General features: G+C 40.5%; 1 long non-coding RNA gene across 1 annotated transcript in view; it reads left to right on the forward strand.

Annotated features, from left to right (window-relative positions):
• Nucleotides 1-253: 253 nt before the first annotated feature.
• LOC138150623 (uncharacterized) overlaps nucleotides 254-7,831 on the forward strand; it is a 198,771-nt gene continuing 191,193 nt past the window's right edge. The window contains exon 1 of the long non-coding RNA XR_011165597.1: nucleotides 254-458. This is a non-coding gene — a long non-coding RNA (uncharacterized lncRNA). The remainder of the gene's footprint in view (nucleotides 459-7,831) is intronic.

A 7,831-nucleotide genomic window follows, 5' to 3' on the forward strand; every position in this document is an offset into this window, starting at 1 on the left:
GCAAAAATAAAGATAGTCCCATACCTTAAGAGTTTGCATTCTCATGGAGGAAATAATATAATGAGCGGAGTGGTTGCCAGGGAGAGATGCCTTTGGTCCAGGAAATTACAAGGGGAATGAATTAGGGCTTAGCAGAGTAGGAGCAATAACAGATTCTAGCTGATCATGCTTTGTTCATGATTCCAGAACTGAAAGGGGTGTGGCAAGGAAGCTGTGAAGGAGGCAGCTGGAGAGTAGGGAATGCAGCAAAGCATGCATGGTGGGGGCTTTCCAGGAGAGGCAATCACAAGTCAGGATAGTGGGGCTCCAGGGCAGAGTCTCATGTTGACAGCAAGACAGTTAAAGAGGAGGTGGTGGAAGAGGTGCCAAGAGAGGAGAGAGTGAAGACATCAGCTCTGATAGCTCAGCGATCTGTGGGGGATTGCTTTGTCATTCCTAAAGTGTCTTGCCCTTGCAAGGTGAGTATTCATTTCCCTGAAAGGGAAACTTTTGGCCCTAAAATTTCATCAGACTGGGGAACATTATGGTGTGGAAATGTCTACTAATGCATATCAGCTACTTGTGTGTAAGTGCTTGGGGCACTGAGAAGTGATAAGATATGCCCAGGTTCATATCACCATGATGGATGGATAGAGAGTGAACGAACATTTACTAAACAGTTCCTAATGCATTGCATTGAGTGCTGAGGATGCAAAATCAAGGTAAATAGCCAGCCTCTCCTTTCCAGGAGCTTTCATTGTCATATGTGGAAGGAGGGAGGGGTGGGCAAGGAATGGAGGGGCTACCTGAGCCGGGGCAGGGCAGACAGGAGTTGGTGGAGCCAGCTGGAAAATGAGTTGGGAATGAAGTGAGCAGTGCAAATGGGCTTCTCCCCTAGACAGGGGCTCAACTAATACTGAATTGTTCTCAGGGTGGAGTCATCCTCAGGGTAGCTGGTATGGAGGTGAAGCTGGAAGCATTGTATCAAAGACAGGATTTGAGCCATTAGATTGTAAACTCCCTGAAGTCAGATACTGCTTTCTGCCTCTTTTTGTATACCCAGGGCTTAGCACAGTGTCTGGAACATAGTGGGCACTTAATACATATTTACTGATTGATTAATTGAACCCAGATCTCTCTGACCCTAAGGGCAGCCCACTGTTTTTCTCTATCCCACTTCCTTTCCTTTCACAGATGATAAACTCAGGCCCAGAGAGAAATGGTGACTTTTCCCAAAGTCATGCACTTATTAAAGGGCAGAGGCAGGAAGTATTTGTTACATGACTTGAATACAATAATTCTGGGTACATCTTCTTTGGCAGCCTTGGTTCATTTCTTAGCACCAGGCTGATGGTAGGTTTCTTTGGGTACAGCCATTTCTTTATGATACAGGACCATGAGATAAATGGCTATAGGTTCTTTTAGGGATGTTAGGAAGATATAGCCCTTTGGAAAAGCCATCTGGGTAGCTATATGATATAATATGGTAGAGCAGTAGGGATTTTCTGCCCAACACAGTAAAAACTTCAACAAGTACTTTTTACTCAGTCTTCAGTTTCTTCAGGATAATGAATACTTTCTAGCCTTGCACTGGGGTGGGGTGTGGACGCCTAATACTGACCTTCCTTCTCCACCCACTATTCCTTCCCATCTTGAACCAGTTACCAAGAACAAGCCATGATCCTAAGGGAAAAAAGCATAGTCAAAAAACTGAGTACATTTTCAAAGTGAGTTATTAGATTGGTCTCCAATATTCTAATTAAAAGTTGAAGAACACACAAGTCACTCAGGGAATTGTGTAGGAAAACATATTGGTAAATCTTGAAAATCATGAGCTATGGTTCATTTACGAGCCGTGACATATATATATATTTAAAGTCATCATGCCTTGCTATGTGCATAGCCCCAAGACCATGTCTGTGGGTATTTGGGACTAATAGCCAAATGAGACCTGTCACTTTGTACTTTCTGCCCATCTTGCAAATCCTGAATACCTTGGGAGTTTGTTACTGGCTTCTATTGTGAAGGATTTATCAAACCTGACTCTTCAGGTATAGTGAACATTCAGGCAACTAGGAAGCAACCAAGATCTAACCAGGAAGAGTGTACACTGAAGTTTGGAGGAACAGCTATCAGATAAGAATCTGCAGCATTGCCTCCAGGACACATTGCTCTTTAGCTTATGTTGGGACTGGTAAAACTATGTGGATTCTTTTTACTGGGTTACTGAAATCCTTATGGTTGAAGATGGTTGTCATTTTTTATGCTCAGATTTAGCTGTTGAATTATAGATTTGGCGTTCTGTGCTCCACATGAGCTCTTTTAGGATCCATCATGCTGGAGATCTGACTGTTGACAGGATTTAGGAGGGACTTAGTTACAGCCAGCACCAGTTGGTGATAATTGATCTATTCAGTTAGGTAATTTTCTTCCAATAACATCTTTTGGGAAAACTATATGTGGGAGGAGGGTAATAGACATGCTAGGATTTTAGGATTCCTATAATACTAACAAGATATAAGTAGCTTCTGTCTAAAGTCTTTCTGTGTGCTGATACTAGAGTTGATCATCCCAGAAGACTACATGACCTGTGGATGATGATCTAAAGTTAGACACAGAAATGGAATATTTGTTGCCAGCTACTCATTTAGTGGTATGGTATTATAGGAATTTCCAATGATAGAATCTTTGATCTGTAGGTGATCTACTCCTCTCATTTTACAGATGAGAAAACTGAGACCAGAAGAGAGAGAGAGAGTTAACTCAAGGTCGCCCAGCTAGTTAGTGGTCTCTTGATTCCATATAGTGCTGTTTCTTTGCTTGAGTGTATTTGTAGATATTGTACAGCTGAGCTCGTGTGCATTGATAGTATCTGCACTTTAATTAGGATGTTCTGCATTTTCACGATGGATCACAACTACCTCCGGTCTGTTCACCAGAAGTTAAGCAATTGCTAGGTGTCCTCCAGTTGGAATCTAATTGTCAAATTTAAGAAGACTAAATTTGAAGTTTCAGGAAGATCAGAAACGTTCATAGAATTTTTCATATTCTTTCTTTTGCTGCTTGGTTCATGATGAATTTGTTAAGAAAAATAAAAGACTCAAATCTCAACCCATTCAAAGAGTCATTATCAAATTAGGTCATTTCATTTCATTAAATTTTGTGCTGAATAAATAATTCCACAACAAGATCTGCCACTAGTACTTACTAGCTTTTGTGGTAACATCTCTATCAGTCAAGCAAAGTTCTATTTAACATTGCAAAGCTCACCAAGTATAGGATCACATACATGACACGGATAACTTGAGCAAAGCTTTTTGAAAACAGAGGTATATATGACTTGGGTGCTTCAAGTGGCTTAATACTGTAGTCAGGTTAATGGAAAGAATTAGTAATAAAATATAATACTTCTGCTTTATAAATATTGCATTAAAATAAACATACAATATATTGCTTTTGTTTTAAAGTGGAATCACTTGTATTTGATTCACAGTTTCTTCTTAGATCATGTTATTCATTAGGGCTTCTCTGTAAGGGATAACGTACAACTATTTCACAAATATGTATGCTTTTTTTCCAAGTCTTCAGTTTTCTGTGGGAACTCTGTAGAGTCTGGGGATTCCTGCCAGTTTAAATCCCTGCAAGGGTTCCCTGCCTTTTCCTGCCCTCATTAAGCACCCACTTTTCTGATCTCCTATAGTAGTTATATAGTCTGTAAACAATTTAGCACTGACTTACATACATTTTTAGTTTTCTTATTGTCTTATGGACAGCTATGGTACAGTGGAAAGACTGGTGGCTTTGGTGTTGGAGAGCCTGTGTTGGAATCCTGGCTTTGTCATTTATTATCTGGGTGACCTTGGGCGAGTCACTTAATTTCTCTAGACCTGTTTTTTTCCTTCCTTCCTTCCTTCCTTCCTTCCTTCCTTCCTTCCTTCCTTCCTTCCTTCCTTCCTTCCTTCCTTCCTTCCTTCCTTCCCGCCCCCCCCCCTCTCTCAATACTGAATTATACATTACTTAATTTGATTCTTGCACGTTAATCATGTGGATAGAGTGCTGGGCCTGGAGTCAGGAAGACTCATCTTCCTGAATTCAAATCTGGTTTCAGACACTTATTAGATGTGTGACCCTGGGCAAGTCACTTCACCCTGTTTGCCTCAGTTCCTCATCTGTCAAATGATATCGAGAAGGAAATGGTAAACCATTGCTGTATCTTTGCCAAAAAAAAACTTAAATGGGGTCACAAAAATTCAGACACAACTGAAAAATGATGGAAAGAACATGTTAATCAAGTCTCCCCAGTGAGATTTTAACTTAAATGAAATCCCCTAAATCCCCTCTACAGTATGCAAGTGGGCATACAGCCTAAGCTGGAAGACCTGTAGTGATTGGGAACTCATTATCTCCCACAACAGTCTACTTTATTTTGGGATATATCTAATAATTAGAATGTTTTTCCTTGTATCAAGTCTAAACCTGCTTCTGTTCAATTTGGATTTGGTCCCTGGTTCTACTAGAATGAAAGTCCCACAAATGCTTGAAGACAGCTAGCATGTTCCCTAAGTTTTCCTTGCTCTCTGCTAAGCATCCTGAGATCTTTTGATTGATCTTCATACAAATTATCTCAAGTCTTCTCAGCCTCCTTGTCAGGTTCAGTTATCCTCTATGCAGAAGATTCTGTCTTAAGCTCTGCTCCCACATGACCAATGTTTTTTGGGCATCTTGAATCTCATGTCCTGAAGGCATCTTAAACTCATTATGTCCAACACTAAACTCATTTTTTCCATCTTCCCTGTTATTGTTGAGGGCACCTGGATCCTCCCAGTCACCCATGCTTGCCACCTTAGTGCCATCCTCAACTCTGCACTTTTATTCACCCCATATACTCAATCTGTTGTCATACCTAGTTGTTTTTATCTCCACATAATTTCTCATGTATGTCTCTCTCTCCTCCTACAGACACTACCCTTGTATAGGCACTTATCTATCGTGAGGCCTTTTGATTGGTTTCCTTGCCTCCTGTCTTTATGCCTTCTGGTCCATCCCCCACTCAGATGTCAAAGTGATTTTCCTAAAGTATAGGCTTAACCACATTGCCTCCCTTCTATTCCATCTTGATCTTGAGTTGTGAGAATAGAATGTTGTACTAGATTAATGCAAGGTTCCTTCTAGCCCTAAAACTGTGATCGTGGGTGAACTTACCTGGTGTACCCTGGAAAAGTTAGACATAAGAACCTGAGAGAATCTGAGTTAGCAGTTCCTTTACTAGTTAATAGTGTTGTTGCATGAATTCTCTTAGGGTCCTTGCTAGTCGATACCCAGCCCAGAATACAGACACAGGAAAGCTGCAGTTTATTCACTCAGAATGAGACACATTCCACCAGTAGATGATGGAAATGGTTGTCTAATACCTTGGTAAGTGATATTTATATATTCTGCCCTCCAAAGCAACATGAGCCATAGAGTAACAAAAAAAGATGTGCTTCTTACAGAGTAGTTTGGTCACAGAAGGTAGATCATTAGATAGGAAAAAGGAACTTCTTTTTTTTTGCTTTATGGAGGGGGGAGGCAGGGCAGTTGGGGTTAAGTGACTTGTCCAAGGTCACATGGCTAGTAAGTGTTAAGTGTCTGAGGCCAGATTTGGAAAAAGAAACTTCTTAAGACATATGAGAATGCTTATCATTCATTAAAAAGGAAAGAAAGTGTCCTTGTTAGCATAGCCATTTGCATTATACCACAGGAAAAACTGCTTTTCCTATCAGTCAATCTGTAAGCATTTGCTAAGCACCTACTATATGCTTTATCAAGTAGTGTAAAGAGTAGGGGACAACTTCCCTAAACTATCAAAGCCCACCAAGTTTTCTTTTTTTAAATTGTAAAGCAGTTTGGAATAAGGGTGACAAAGAGAGCATCTGCTTTAAGTTGTTCTTACAGTAGGTGCTAGAGGCATCATGCAGTAAAAAAATGACCAAGAAAGGACAAAATGCAGCCAATTATATTCTCCCATAGATCTCCATTCAGCATCATATTGGCCCCTGCCCCGTCTCCAGTAAATAATTACTTTTTGATTATTAGTTAGGGAATTGTGTGTTCATTTGGCTCAGACTGCTTGCTGTTGTAAAAGCTTCTTTTTCTTGATGCTACCATTAAGAAGTGTGGATTTTGAATCAAAGAACTTGGCATCAAATCTTTGCTCTGCTACTTAATAACAGTATAATCTTACATAAGCCATATATGCTCTATGGACTTTAGTTCCCTCCTCCTAAAATGAGGGGACTGAATTTCTGTGGTTCCTTCAAAATCTAAATTGGGGGATATTTTCTTTTACTTGTATGGCTATGAATCATGTGTAAGGCTGGGCCCCCTTTAGACCTCAGCAAGATTGAAGGGCAGAAGCGGCAAAGGCAGAGACCTTGAAATGTAGAGGAGAAGCTCTTTCAGATGTAAAGGAAGTTTTCCCTACTTTGGAAGGGGCTGAATCTAGAATAGTTCCAATGGGCATGAAAATAACAGGAAATATAGTGAAGCTGCCCCAGAACACAGAATACCTCCATACATTTGTTTCTAGCCACTCATCTGCAGAAGATCATAGTATGAGTTTGGGAAATGTAACTGGCTGGTTATCATATGAGTGGGGTTTCTAGTTGAAAGAATCTGCTTCAAACTAGGAGGAATTGTTGGACAGGAAAACTTAGACTTATTATACCTTCCACCTGGTGATGATGAGGCCCTGAGGGAGTTTATAAAAGGAGAGCTTCTGCCACTCCTAGACCATGGGTCACACTGTCTTTGCTAAAAGTGAGGCACTCCAGCTGAAAAAAAAGCATTCTGAAAAGAACACATTGGCACCAACCAAGCTAGAAACTAGAGGTTTGGTAGAGACTGTAGCTGCCCATTGAAAAGGTAGCCCAAGGAGACTATAGAATTGTCTGTATAGCAGAAATTCCTTACCTGGTGAAAATCCCTGCAGCCAAATGATTTGTGGTTTCTCCTTGTCCATGTGTTCCCTGCATGTGTGTCCTTCATTACCATCATATTTAAAATTTGTACCCATTCTTCCTCTACCTTATTCTGTGTCTTTTGGGGGGAATCTGCACCAAGAATTTTGGGGAAAATCCTTTGTCACCACTGTCTTTGCTATGCCACTTGAGGAAATAAATTTTCTAAATACATTCTGCTGGCTGATTGGTAAGAGGAAGCACATCAGTGGGATCTTATAAACTACAGCTTGCATGTGTTATGCCTAGAAGCTAAGGTAGCAATTACCCCACTGGTAATGCAACTTGACAGTGTCAGTGCCAAGTGCCAAGTGGAGGAGTTTAGAGGGAATGTTATAACTTGTAAATATTATAACTTGTAACTTGGAATCTTGGAAAAACTAAAATGACAAAAAGTCCACAGCACAGTGAAAAGACATAGGAACGATTTTAGGATGCAGCATTTTACCAATGACTACTTGTCTAGCTCTGCAAGGTAGAGCTGGCAGAGTGGGCTGTGCAGAAGAGCTAGTTATTATTCCTTCTTTCTGGCCCTTCATCTTTCTATAGATTGGGATATTTCTTCTTAGTCACTCACTATGTCCTTCCCTTTGGCTATGATTTTTTCATAGTCAGTCCTCCAGCTCTGTCCCTTGAGCATGGCTTAGTTTTCCTTTCAAGCTGTCTTGATAAAGGAAAAATGAGAAGAGGAAGTGAGTGAGAAGGCCACCTTCCATACCATTCCATGCTTACTTGTAGTCATCTCTCTCACTAGTACAGTTGAGTCATTTTCCAAGTCCTCTGCTCTGGAAAGTTATAAAAATATAATTCAGTAATTCTCTTGTTTCTCTCTCTCTCTCTCTCTCTCTCTCTCT

This window comes from Petaurus breviceps, unplaced genomic scaffold (assembly GCF_028583685.1).
Source record: "Petaurus breviceps papuanus isolate PSGF00001 unplaced genomic scaffold, PetGlider_PUasm1.0 90881, whole genome shotgun sequence".
Taxonomy (NCBI): domain Eukaryota; kingdom Metazoa; phylum Chordata; class Mammalia; order Diprotodontia; family Petauridae; genus Petaurus; species Petaurus breviceps.